Consider the following 11,763-nt stretch of genomic DNA (forward strand, 5'->3'; position numbering starts at 1 on the left):
AGCCAGCAGCAGTCCAGGGAGTAAGGGAGAAGGAGCTCCAGCCAGCAAGGCAGGTGGAGTGGAGAAGGGAGAGCTCCAGCCAGCAAGGCAGCCACAGAGGACACTGAGCACGCTCTGTAGCAGGGTGGACACCCACTCCTGCCCTGAGGGGTTTGGAACAGCCCTGGGAGAAGGCTGGGTCAAAGGAAAAGCTACAAGGCTGATTGGGGAAGCAGCTGCAGCTGGGCCACACCCCAATCAGGCCTCAGCTGGCCCTATATAAAAAGGCTGTAAGCCAGAAGCTAAAGAGTCTCTCTTTGCCTTCAGAGGGAGAAGGGTCTGACTGTAGTGACCTAGAGACAGGGTACCTGAGTGGAGCAGGGCTGGGGATAGGCTGAGGAGCTGGGGAGCTCCAGCCTGGATAGCCCCAGGCTGCAGCCTAGTATTAGGTCAAGGGGTACTGGGGGTTGCAGAGGGCAGCCCAGGACTAGTCCAAGGCAGCAGGTCCAAACCCCCCTTGCCAGTGATGAGTGGCCTATACTGCAGTCTGCCCCAGGGCGCGGGGGCTAGATGGTGACTGGCAGTGGCCTGGTGCTGAGGCAAGCTGGGGATAGTGGGTGGGGGTTCCCCAGGAAGGGGAAACCCAGATCTGTGGGGTACTGCCAGGGGGCAGCATCCCAGTAATGGGGGCACCGGGTCCTGGGAGGGACACGGGGGCCAGCAGAGGACAAGGCGGATCACTGGGCTGCAGAGGGCGCTCCAGACGCTGGACGAGCTGATTCCCCGAAGCAACCAGTAGGGGGTGCCGCAGGGGTGAGTCCGGACCGCTACACTATCCATCTCCATACACCTGCTCTATCTATCGATCCCCTCTGTCTATCCATCCATCCCCATAAACTCGCTCTATCTATCCATCTCCATAGACCCCTTCTATCTATCCATCCCGTACACACCGCTCTGTCTAGCCATCCCATTCCAGACCCCTCTAGGTATCCACCCATCGCCATACACCGCTCTATCTAGCCATCCCCATACTCACCCCTCTATATATCCTTCCCCATATACCCCTTCTATCTATCCATCCCTGCATACTGCATCTATCTATACATCCCCACAGAGCTCGTCTATCTCTCCATCCTTGTACACACCCTTCTGTCCAGCCGTCCACATACACATCCTTCTATCTATCTGTCCCCTTACACCCCTTCTATGTATCCATCCCCATGCACACCCTCTGTCTATTCATCCCCTTCCACGCCCCTCTAGCTATCCAGCCATCCCCGTACACACCACCTCTCTCTATCCATCCCCATAATACCCCCCTCAGTCGGTCGGCCTATCTATCTATCCCCATACACCTCTGTCTCTCACGTTCTGTCTCTCCCCCAGGCCAGATGGTTTGGAATGATGCCGATTCCCTATTGCTGCAGGAGCAGCGGCAGGCTGAGCTGAAGCACCGTTGCAAGTGCTATGGGTGAGTGAGAGCCCGGTGGGGGTTCGGGGAGCACCCCAGGCTCAGGGCTGTGCGGGGTCCTGGGAATGGAGGGGGTGGTAGGAACTGCAGGACAGGTCAGCCCGGGACTGCAGGTGAGGGAATGTCGGGGCAGCAGCAGGCCTGGGCTAACATTCCCTGTGGTCTCTCCCTGCCCAGTTGGAAGGAGTTCGCCCCTGGACTACCCCGGTGCCTGGACGTGGACAACATTAGTGAACTGGACTGTAACAGCATGTACTCCTTCACCAAGAGCACCAACATCCTGCTGCGTGGGGTGAACACATGAGTTCTGCTTCCCAACAGCCCAGACCTGTTCCCAGCACCTGCCGCTAGACCTGCCCTTAGAAACTAACCCTAACCCTGTACACAACCCTGTACATTAACCCTAACCCTGTACAGTAACCCTAGCCCTATACACAACCCTGTACAGTAATCCTATACACAGCCCTGTACAGTAACTGTAACCCTGTACAGTAACGTAATGATATACACTAACCATAACCCTATATCACAACCCTACACAGTAATCCTAACCCTAGACACTAACCATACCCCTATACAGAACTCTATACAGTAACCCTAACCCAATACACAACCCTACACTAACCATATCCCTATACAAAACACAATATAGTAACCCTAAGCCTGTACATTATTCATAACCCTATACACAACCCTATACATTAACCCTAACTCTATACACTAACCCTACACATAACATATACCTGCCCCTGGTAATTTCCATTACATGCATCCGACGAAGTGGGCATTCACCCACGAAAGCTTATGCTCCAATACATCTGTTAGTCTTAAAGGTGCCACAGGACTCTGTTGCTTTTAACCCTACACAGTAACCCTAACCCTTCAACAAGACCTCCCCCTTCCTCGAGCATGGGGACAATGTGTGACTGCCGGCCCCCATAGCCCAGGTCATTCCCAGAGACTTAACCCTAACCCTAATCCTAACCCTGTACTCTCTCTTTCCCTAATCCTACCCTAACCCATATACCATACTCTTTCTTTCACTCTGCCTATGCCCTATAGTCCTTCCCTAGCCCAAACCCGACCATGTAGCCTAGAGCCTTCCATAACCTTAATTCTGACCCTTCTCTGGGGGACAGAAAGGGGGGCCTATTTGTTATTCTCAGGGGGAGAAAGGGCCATCTCCATCCCAAGCCCCCCCCTTCCCCGAGAGGCTCTGACATGTCTCTCTGCCCCCCAGGAAGGTGGAGCTGCAGCTGAAGGGTTTCCTGAACTGCACCAACTCCTGGGCGAAGCTGGACGACATCAACAAGCTTTTCTACTTCAACAAGACCCCAATCACAGGTGGGTGAACCCCCACTCCAAGCCCCGCTTGCCTAGGCCCACGGGAGCCCCCACGCACAGAGCAGGGTGATTGGGATGGGTGTGACCCAAGCGCCTAGACACCCCAACGCTGCTTGTGCCAGGCACTGCCCACCCACCCCCACCGTGCTCCAGGACCCCTTGTGGCAGGCACTTCCCAGACCCCCCCCCATTCAGGGACCCCCTTGTCTCAGGTGCTGCCCAGACCCCCACTGAGATTGAGCCCTCATCATGCTGGACTGTTAGCCCTGTTATCCAGCGGGGGGAGGCTGTGGCCCCGAGAGACACCACAAGCTGCCCCAGGCGCCTGGGGCAGTACTCGAACCCAGCTCCCCTGAGTCCCGGCCCGGTGCATTAACCCCGCAGCTGCCCTGTTCATGTCCCCCCAGAGTACGTGCGGACACACTGGTGAGAGGACACGTTCTTTAGGTCCCAGTTCCTGAATGGGGTCCACCCGGTGGTGATCCAGCGCTGCACGGAGCTCCCCTGCAACTTCCCTGTCACGCCGGCCATGGTGGCCTCCTCCCTGGGGGACAGCACCAGCCTGCAGGACGAGCTGGAGGTAAGTGGGGTGCTGGGGATACCCCTGGGGGGATTTGGCCACGGTCTGAGCTCTCGCTCCGGCTCCCTCCCCAGCATAGCATGAGCAGCCATGTGTCAGAGGTGTCCAGTGGGCCCAACTCCACAGCCAGTGGTTGCGCTTGCACTGTCCACTTGGCACCAGGGGCTAGTCCCAGGGCACTGCTGTGAGGAAGCTCACAGTGCTGGGAGAGGCACTGCTGCAGGGAACCTCGCAGTGCTGTGAGAGGGCACTGCTGTGGGTCCCCGCTCTGCACCCCCAGATGCACTGGCCCCCGCCAGCCCCTGCACTCTGCTCTCCCTGTGCCTTGGGGGGGAGGGATAGCTCAGTGGTTTGAGCATTGGCCTGCTGAACCCAGGGTTTTGAGTTCAATCCCTGAGGGGGTCATTTAGAGATCTGAAGTAAAAATCTGTCTGGGGATTGGTCCTGCTTTGAGCAGGGGCTGGACTAGATACCTCCTGAGGTCACTTCCAACCCTGGTATTCTATAGAAGGGGAACATCTTCCTTGCTGACTATAAAATCCTGGAGGGCATCCGGGCCAACATGATCAATGGCTACCAGCAGTACATTGCTGCGTCCCTCTGCCTGCTGTATCTGCAGCCCTCTGGGGAGTTCATCCCTGTGGCCATCCAGGTAACAGCCCCTGGTGCCCCCACATGCTGCCCGGAGGGACCCCCACACAGTCCCGGGGCTGGGAATTGCCATCTAAAGGACCAGTCCAGGGAGAGAACCCAGGGGTCCTGGCTCCCTAATCCCCCCCACACCCTTCTGTGTGTGCATGCGTGTGCACAGTCATGTGTGTACACACACCCCAGCTGTGTGTCTCCTCTTTCTAACACTGGATTTGCTGCACCATCATGTCCCCTCATCCTGGCAGCCAGGTCCCAGCCCCTGGGCTCCCCTGGGGGAAACAGCAGGATTCACATACCTGGTTTGTGCCAATCCATCCCCCCAGCCCTCCTGTGTCTCTCCCTTGCCTCCCGCAGCTCGGCTAGTGCCCAGGCCCCGACAGCCCCATCATCCTGCCCAGTGACTGCAAGTGGGACTGGATCCTGGCCAAGACCTGAGTGCGCAACGCTGAGTTCCTGGTGCACGCGGCTGTCAGTCACCTGCTGCTCACCCACTTGATCGATGAGGCCTTCACCCTGGCCACCCTGCGCCAGCTGCCCATGTGCCACCCACTCTTCAAGGTGAGAGAGGGGCCGGGCCTCCCCCCCCGAGCTAGCTGTGCCCAGATTAGCATGCCAGATGGGCCCCACTGCCAGCATCCAGCTGTGCCCAGCCACATGTGTGTGTGCCTGGCGGGGTGCGTGTGCCAGGCATCCAAGCTGGGCATGCCCCACGCTGGCCACATTCTACCCATCGTGGTCCAGCATCTCCTGGATGACAGGGAAGAAGGAGTTGCGGCTGGCGTCTTGGAGGGGCCAGGTCCGGGTCCTGGTCCTTGCCCCTTCCTGGATACATGCGGGGGTGGGGGGTAGCTGCCTGCTTGCCCTCACCCACCCCTGTGTCTCTTCCCCCCCAGCTGCTGCTGCCCCACATCCGCTACATGCTGCACATCAACATCCTGGCCAGGACCCAGCTACTCGGACATGGAGGGATCATCGAAAGGGTGAGAGGATGCCATGGTCGGGGTAGTGGACCCTGCTCCCCTCTCAGAGCTGGGGAGAGAACCCAGGAGTCCTGGCCCCCAGCTCCTCCTGCTCTAACCACTAGCTCCCCACTCCCGTCCCAGAGCCAGGGAGACAACCCAGGAGTCCTGGCTCCCAGTCCTTTCTTCTCTAACCACTAAACACCACTCCCCTCCCAGAGCCACGTACTGTCACCTGAGGTACTGTCCTCAACTGGAACCCCTGAAGCTCTCTTTCCGGATTGTCTCACCATGAAAACCGCATCGGGAACCTCCTGGAGAGCAAATCCTTCAGGCCAGCCTCCATCTCAGTTAGTCCTGGTGTTTGCACTGTACGGCTCTGCGGATGCAGCCTCTGCTTTCAGCTCCTCGGTACTGTTAGCAATTAACTTCGAGGAAGGGTGAGGTCCCAGAGGGTGGGAGAAGGGCAAACACAGCATCTGTCTTTGAAAAGAAGAATAAAGAGGACCCAGGGAATTATAAACCAGTCAGTCTAACTGGAAGATACTGGAACAAATTATTAAACAATCAATATGTACCTAGAGGATCATAGGGTTAGAAGGAATGGCCCGCATGGATTTGTCAAGAACAACCCATGCCAAACCAACCTAATTTCCTTCTTGGATAGCGTTGCTCGCCTATTGGCTGGGGAGAAGCAGTAGATGTGATTCATAGATTCTAGGACTGGAAGGGACCTCAAGAGGTCGAGTCCACTCCCCTGCCCTTATGGCAGGACCAAATACTGTCTAGACCATCCCTGATAGACATTTATCTAACCTACTCTTAAATATCTCCAGAGATGGAGATTCCACAACCTCCCTAGGCAGTTTATTCCAGTGTTTAACCACCCTGACAGTTAGGAACTTTTTAGGTGATATATTGTGATTTTAATCTTTTGACTCATCCCACGTGCAAACGAGGGAAATTTGGGCTGGATGGAATTACTATGGGTGGTTGAAAGACTAGGTGCCAAGAGTGATTCTCAATGCTCCGCTGTCAAATAGGGAGAGCGAATCTAGTGAGGGTCCCACAAGAGGTCAGGCCTGGTTCGGCACAATTCAATATTGTCATGAATGACTTGGATAATGGAGTGGAGAGTTTGTTGATAAAATTTATGCTGACACCAAGCCAGGAGGGGTTGCAAGCACTTCAACGGGCAGGATTAGAATTCAAAGCAACGATGACAGCTCAGAAAATTGGGCTGAAATTGACAAGCTGAAATTCAATGAAGACAAGTGCAAAGTGCGCCATTGAGGAAGGAAAAATCCAATGCCCGCCTGCACAGTGGGACATAACTGGCTGCTAGGAGGTTGTACTGCTCAAAAGAATCTGGGAGTTACAGTTGAATATAAAACAACAATGGAATATAAGACAACAATGCTATGCAGCTGGGAAAATGGCTAATATCATTCTAGACTGTATTAATGGAAGTGTTGTGTGTAAAACCCAGGAGGTCATTATCTGGCCCTGGTGAGACCTCAACTGGAGAATGGGGGGTGGGAGGGGTGTCACACTTTAGGAAAGATGAGACCAAATTGGAGAGACTCTGGAAAAGAGCAACAAACATGATAAAAGGTTTAGAACCCCTGATCTGAGGCCAGGTTTAAAAAAAAAAACTGGGCAGATTTAGTCCTGAGAGAAGATGACCAAGGCGGGGGACGGACCTGGTAGTCTTCAAATATGTTGAGGACTGTTACAAAGAGGATGGTGATCAATTGTTCTCTGGTCCTGCTGAAGGCAGGACAAGAAGTAATGGGCTTAATCTGCAACAAGGGAGATTTAAGTTAGATATTAGGAAAAGCTTTCTCTCTCTGAAGATAGTTAACTTTGGAGGAAGCATAGGAGTTTTGGAATCTCCAACATTGGAGGTTTCTAAGAACTGGTTGGACAAACACCGGGGGTTGCGAGTGATCAATCATTTTTGGGGTACAACACAAAGTGAAATATTGGGGAGGTACATTTGTCACAGGGTGTATTGTCTGTCGTTGGATTGCCCTGAAATAGAACTCAGCAGTATTTCATTCTAACCTGCCCCCCAGCCTGGTGGCTCAGAGGTTGAAGGCTCTTTCTCTAGTCCCTTCCCAGGGCATAGGCTTGGGACTTGAGGGGACCAAGGAGCTGATGGCCAAGGGCATGTCCAGCCTGACTTATGCCTCTCTCTGCTTCCCTGATGACATCCAAGAGCGCGGGGTTGACTGCATCCCCCAATTACTACTACAGGAATGATGGGCTGAAGTTCTGGTCAGCCATTGAGAGGTAAGGAGCAGGAGCTGGGGCAGAGGGTCGCAAAGAAGCAGATGGGATGTGAAAAATTCCCACCGTCTCAGAGTTGCTTGGAAAAATGGCTTTCCTGCCACGTAAACAATTCTGGGTTTAAAAAAAATGGAATTCCCCAAAAGCACTTTTTCAAAGACACACACCCAGCTAGATTGCATGAATGCTCCCTGAGCCACTCGTGAATCACACAGAGAAGGGCACCAGCCAATTCTCGCCAGCCTTGCACACCAGAACTATACCATCTTGCCCTGGTCAGAAGCCTGGCCAGTTTCAGTTTACTACCCAGTCCGCCTCTCCCTCAATGTGGAGAGGACATGCACCAGTCTTTGTATCTGAGCTGAGATTTCCTGAGCACTTCAACCAAACCAAGTTGTTTTAGGTAAAATATAAAACAGGTTTATTAACTACAAAGAAAGATCTAGACTTTTTAATGATTATACATGCTAGGCATAAGAGGTTAGAGACAGTTACCAAAGAAAATAAAAGGTAAGCACACTGTCTGAATCTTAAACTTTATTACACTAGGCACATTTAGATCAATCAATTTTCTCATCCCACTGGATGTTACACTTCTTAATACACAGGCTTCTCCCTGAAGCCTGGGACCAGTCTCCTCAGTTTAAGTTTTCATCTTCTCCACATTCTTGTTGCTTCCAGCGTAGGTGAGGGAGGAGAGAGGCCAAGGAATGATGCCACTGTCCCTTATTTTATACCCTCAGTCCATGTGCCTAGAAGAGACTTGCCCAGACATGTCCTGGTGGGCTTTGCTGAGTCACTGGCTTGAGCAATCCCCCTGGTGGGTCTTGTGCAACTGAGTCAGAGAGTGGAGCAGTCCCCATTGTGTGGTGCTTGGGCAGCCCTCATTGAAGTGTAAATCACTTGATTACAATTCCCCTGTTTATTAATGGTCTGTGAACACCCTCCTGGGTGGGGTGAGGGAAAGTTCTTTGTATGTCACTAGCAAATTTATAGCATATTTCAATAACAACCACACAGCAAAATCTCATAACTCCATACACACTAATGATACACATATTTGGAAAGAATAAGTGGTTTCAGCAGATCATGACCTTTCTTATATCTTACATGACAGGCTTTGTATGAAATATCACAACTACATATGAATGACGCATATGGGTTTTACAGGGAGCTATTTTGAGGTACAGTGTATCACAGATTCTATTCTTAATACCTGGAGGTTCCCTGGTAACAAGGTAGCATGGTGCCACTGGGCAGATTTGTGCACTAAAAAATTAACCCTACCACAATGGAAAAGTCAACCACCACAAAATATTGATGCTTGGATTGGTGATCTGGCTGATCACACAGCTAACGAATGGCTGGCATTCTGGAGAAAGGGAATGCATGAAAAATTCAAAGCAATTTGGGATGACTTATTAGAGGTCTATGATCAATGTAGACACTGAAGATAAATATGTCACACCCCATCTCCTGCCTTTATCCTAACCCCCGTTGCTTACTTTGTGTGGCTGATTGGTTGGCTTTGGGAAAAATGAATAAAAACTTGTAAATACAGAAAAAGGGAGAGGAAAAGTCAAACTTTTGGGAATTTTGCTCAAAACCAAATTCCAGGAAAAGGTCTCATTGGGGGTGAATGGAAACACTTGATTTCAGTCAAGCCAAGACATTTTGTGTCAATGGCAACGCTTGTTTAACGTGTTAACTTCCACAAGAGCAAGTCCAATTTGAAATGAAAAGTTCAACTCTGCCGTAGACAAGATCCAGGATCACTTGGAGGTCAGGCTAGAGGCTTAGCCATCAGGCCATGCTACCACAGCTAGGAAAGGGTGAAGTGGAGGGAACACTAGGTACAGGCAAGCATACGTGGTACCATTGGGCTGTTTGCAGTCGCTGGCTGACTGATGCTGGCACACTGGGGAGCGATGACCCACCAAGATGAAGCTGGAAACAGCAGAGATGTGTCATCTCCGGCATCGTCAGACACTATTATCACAGCGACGTCCATGTCCTGGCCGACAGTGAGCTGCAGGCCTGGGCAGATGAGATCTTCCATGAAGGCTTCCTGGGGAACGAGGAGTCCAGTAGGGGCCATGTGAACCCAGAGCTCTGCAGCCACCAGTCACCCGGCTCCATGCAGGGGTGGCTGGGAGACATGTCCGGACTGCATGTCTCAGGAGGCCGAATGACTACCAGCCAGATCCTGGCTGGAGTCAATGGGCATTTCTCCATTGGAATCAATTGGGGCAGACCCCAGCTCATATCAAGTGGCCCTACAGGCAGGGGTCACGACCCCTGGATGGGGAGCAAGATCTCCGACCCCACAGGGACAGGGTGGCCTGGGTCATGGTGATGGGATGGGGCCATGGGGTGACTGGGAACATCCGCGCCGTGGGAACGGGCAGGGCGGGGAGCTGGTGTGTGGTGGAGCTGAAGCCTGGAGCAGGGGAATGACTCCCTGGGGGAGGATCCTGCAGAGGGAGGCATCAAACCTGGCTCAAGTGGTCCCAGCCCCAAGGCCACAGAGGGGGCCACAGCCAGGCCGGGTCAGTCATGCCCATTCTCCATCCCACAGGCTTCCCCTCGTCCCTGCAGAGCATCCCCGAGCTCATCAAGTACCTGACCATGTGGATCTACTGCTGCTCGGCCCGGCACACCGCCCTCAACAATGGGCAGGTAGGTGCTCAGGGCCCCATTCCCTGTCACCCTCACCCTGCACCCCCCACATGGGGCCCTGGTGTCCAGCCACCGACACCCCCACCTTGCACCCTCCACATGGGGCCCTGGGGTCCAGCCACTGACACCCTCACCCTGTATTCCTCACACAGGGCCCTGGAGTCCAGCCACCGACATCCCCCACACAGGGCCCTGGGGTCCAGCCACCAACACCCAACCCCTGCACCCCTCCCCACTGACACCTCAATCCCCAGGATCCTGCTCTAGCAGCCAATCCCCCACCAGGCACCCAACCCCAGTGAGACCCCGGACACATCAGGACCCTGCTCCAGCCCCCCAAGACCACTGCTTGTGCTCAGCACCCCCGACCCCCACCTTGACTTTCCTAACTGTTGCCCATGGGTGAGACTTTGACCAAGCCCCAGGTGCCCAGTCTCTTGGCTGAGCCAGACCTTCCCTATGCTGGTGCTCCCTGGGTGGGGTGAGGAGGGGATCCCTGGCTGGGCCGGGGGGGATCCCCAGCTGGGCTAGGCCAGTCCCCAGATGCTCTAACTGTGGGGGTCTTTCTGGGCCGCAGTACGACCTTGGTGCCTGGATGCCCAACTTCCCGGCCACCATGAGGAACCCCCCACCCCAGGCCAAGGGCACCACCTCCCTGGAGAGCTACCTGGACACCATCCCGGAGGTCAACAGCACCAGCCACATCGTCCTCACCCTTTGGGTCCTCTGCTGTGAGCCGGTGGATTTGGTGAAGACATGGAAGCTAGGGGGTGCTGTGGGGCAGGCACCAGGGTGGGGGCAGCAGGGGGCACTCTCCCCTGGCAGGCAGGGCTAGCCCTACGGCATCGCTAGGGGGTGCTGTGGGGCAGGGAGCAGGGCAGGGGCTCAGCAGAGGGCCCTCTCCCCTGGCAAGCAGGGCTGGCCCCAGGGTTGCACTGGGAGGCACTGGGCTGCAGCTGGGGATGTCTCTTTAATGAGCTGTTCAGTTGTGTTCTCCCCCCCCCCCCCGCCCATTGTGGTAACAATAAAGGACCTGCTGATGTCTCACATGAGCCGGGGCATGAACCCAGGTGTCCCGGCCCAGCTGCACTTTGGGGGATTCCATTCAAACACCCATAAATTCCACTGTGTTGTTTCAACCGGCCACAGGATTCTCCTTCCCTCCCTGGCCTGAACTCTTCCCAGAGTTGCTACACAGCTGTTAAACACCTGCCCCATGCTCCAGGGCATCTGAGGGATCCATGTGTAACCACTGCCCTGCCCCAGAGGTGGCTGCATCTCAGCCCTGGGTGATGGAGCCCTTCCGTGCTGTCCCTCACCGCTCTCCCGTTCCCTTGCAGAGATCCCTGGGCACAAACCCCGACGAGCACTTCATGGAGGAGGAGCCCAAGTGGCTGATGGCAGCCTTCCAGGGGCGCCTGGGCCAGATCTCCAAGGAGATCCAAGAGAGGAACAAGTCCCTGCCCATCCCCTACCACTACCTGGATCCCCACCAAATTGAGAACAGCACATCCATCTGAGCCTGACCGGCGAGGCCCAGGGATGGGCCCCCTGCAGCCACTGGCTATGCTATCACTTCGATCTGGTCCCGGGAAGAATAAACCACAGCCTGGTTGCATTCTGAATGGCTGATTCTGTCTATTGGGATGTGATGTTACTGACAACCTGTGACCATATAGATCATTGTTGCAACCACTGTTATATATTTGCAGCAAATATTGTACAAAGGTTGTTGTGTAAGGTGTCTATGGAAAGGTTATGGTTTGCTGGTATGATTATGCTGTCTATATGTGTCACGGAGTGTG

At 54.2% G+C, this 11,763-nt stretch overlaps 1 pseudogene; it reads left to right on the plus strand.

The window, feature by feature from the left end:
• Nucleotides 1–11,478, plus strand: part of LOC112120887 — a 43,588-nt pseudogene extending 32,110 nt beyond the window's left edge.
• The last annotated feature ends 285 nt before the right edge of the window (nt 11,479–11,763 follow it).

Source organism: Terrapene carolina, unplaced genomic scaffold (genome assembly GCF_002925995.2).
Source record: "Terrapene carolina triunguis isolate 2854851 unplaced genomic scaffold, T_m_triunguis-2.0 Scaffold751, whole genome shotgun sequence".
NCBI classification, from domain to species: domain Eukaryota; kingdom Metazoa; phylum Chordata; order Testudines; family Emydidae; genus Terrapene; species Terrapene triunguis.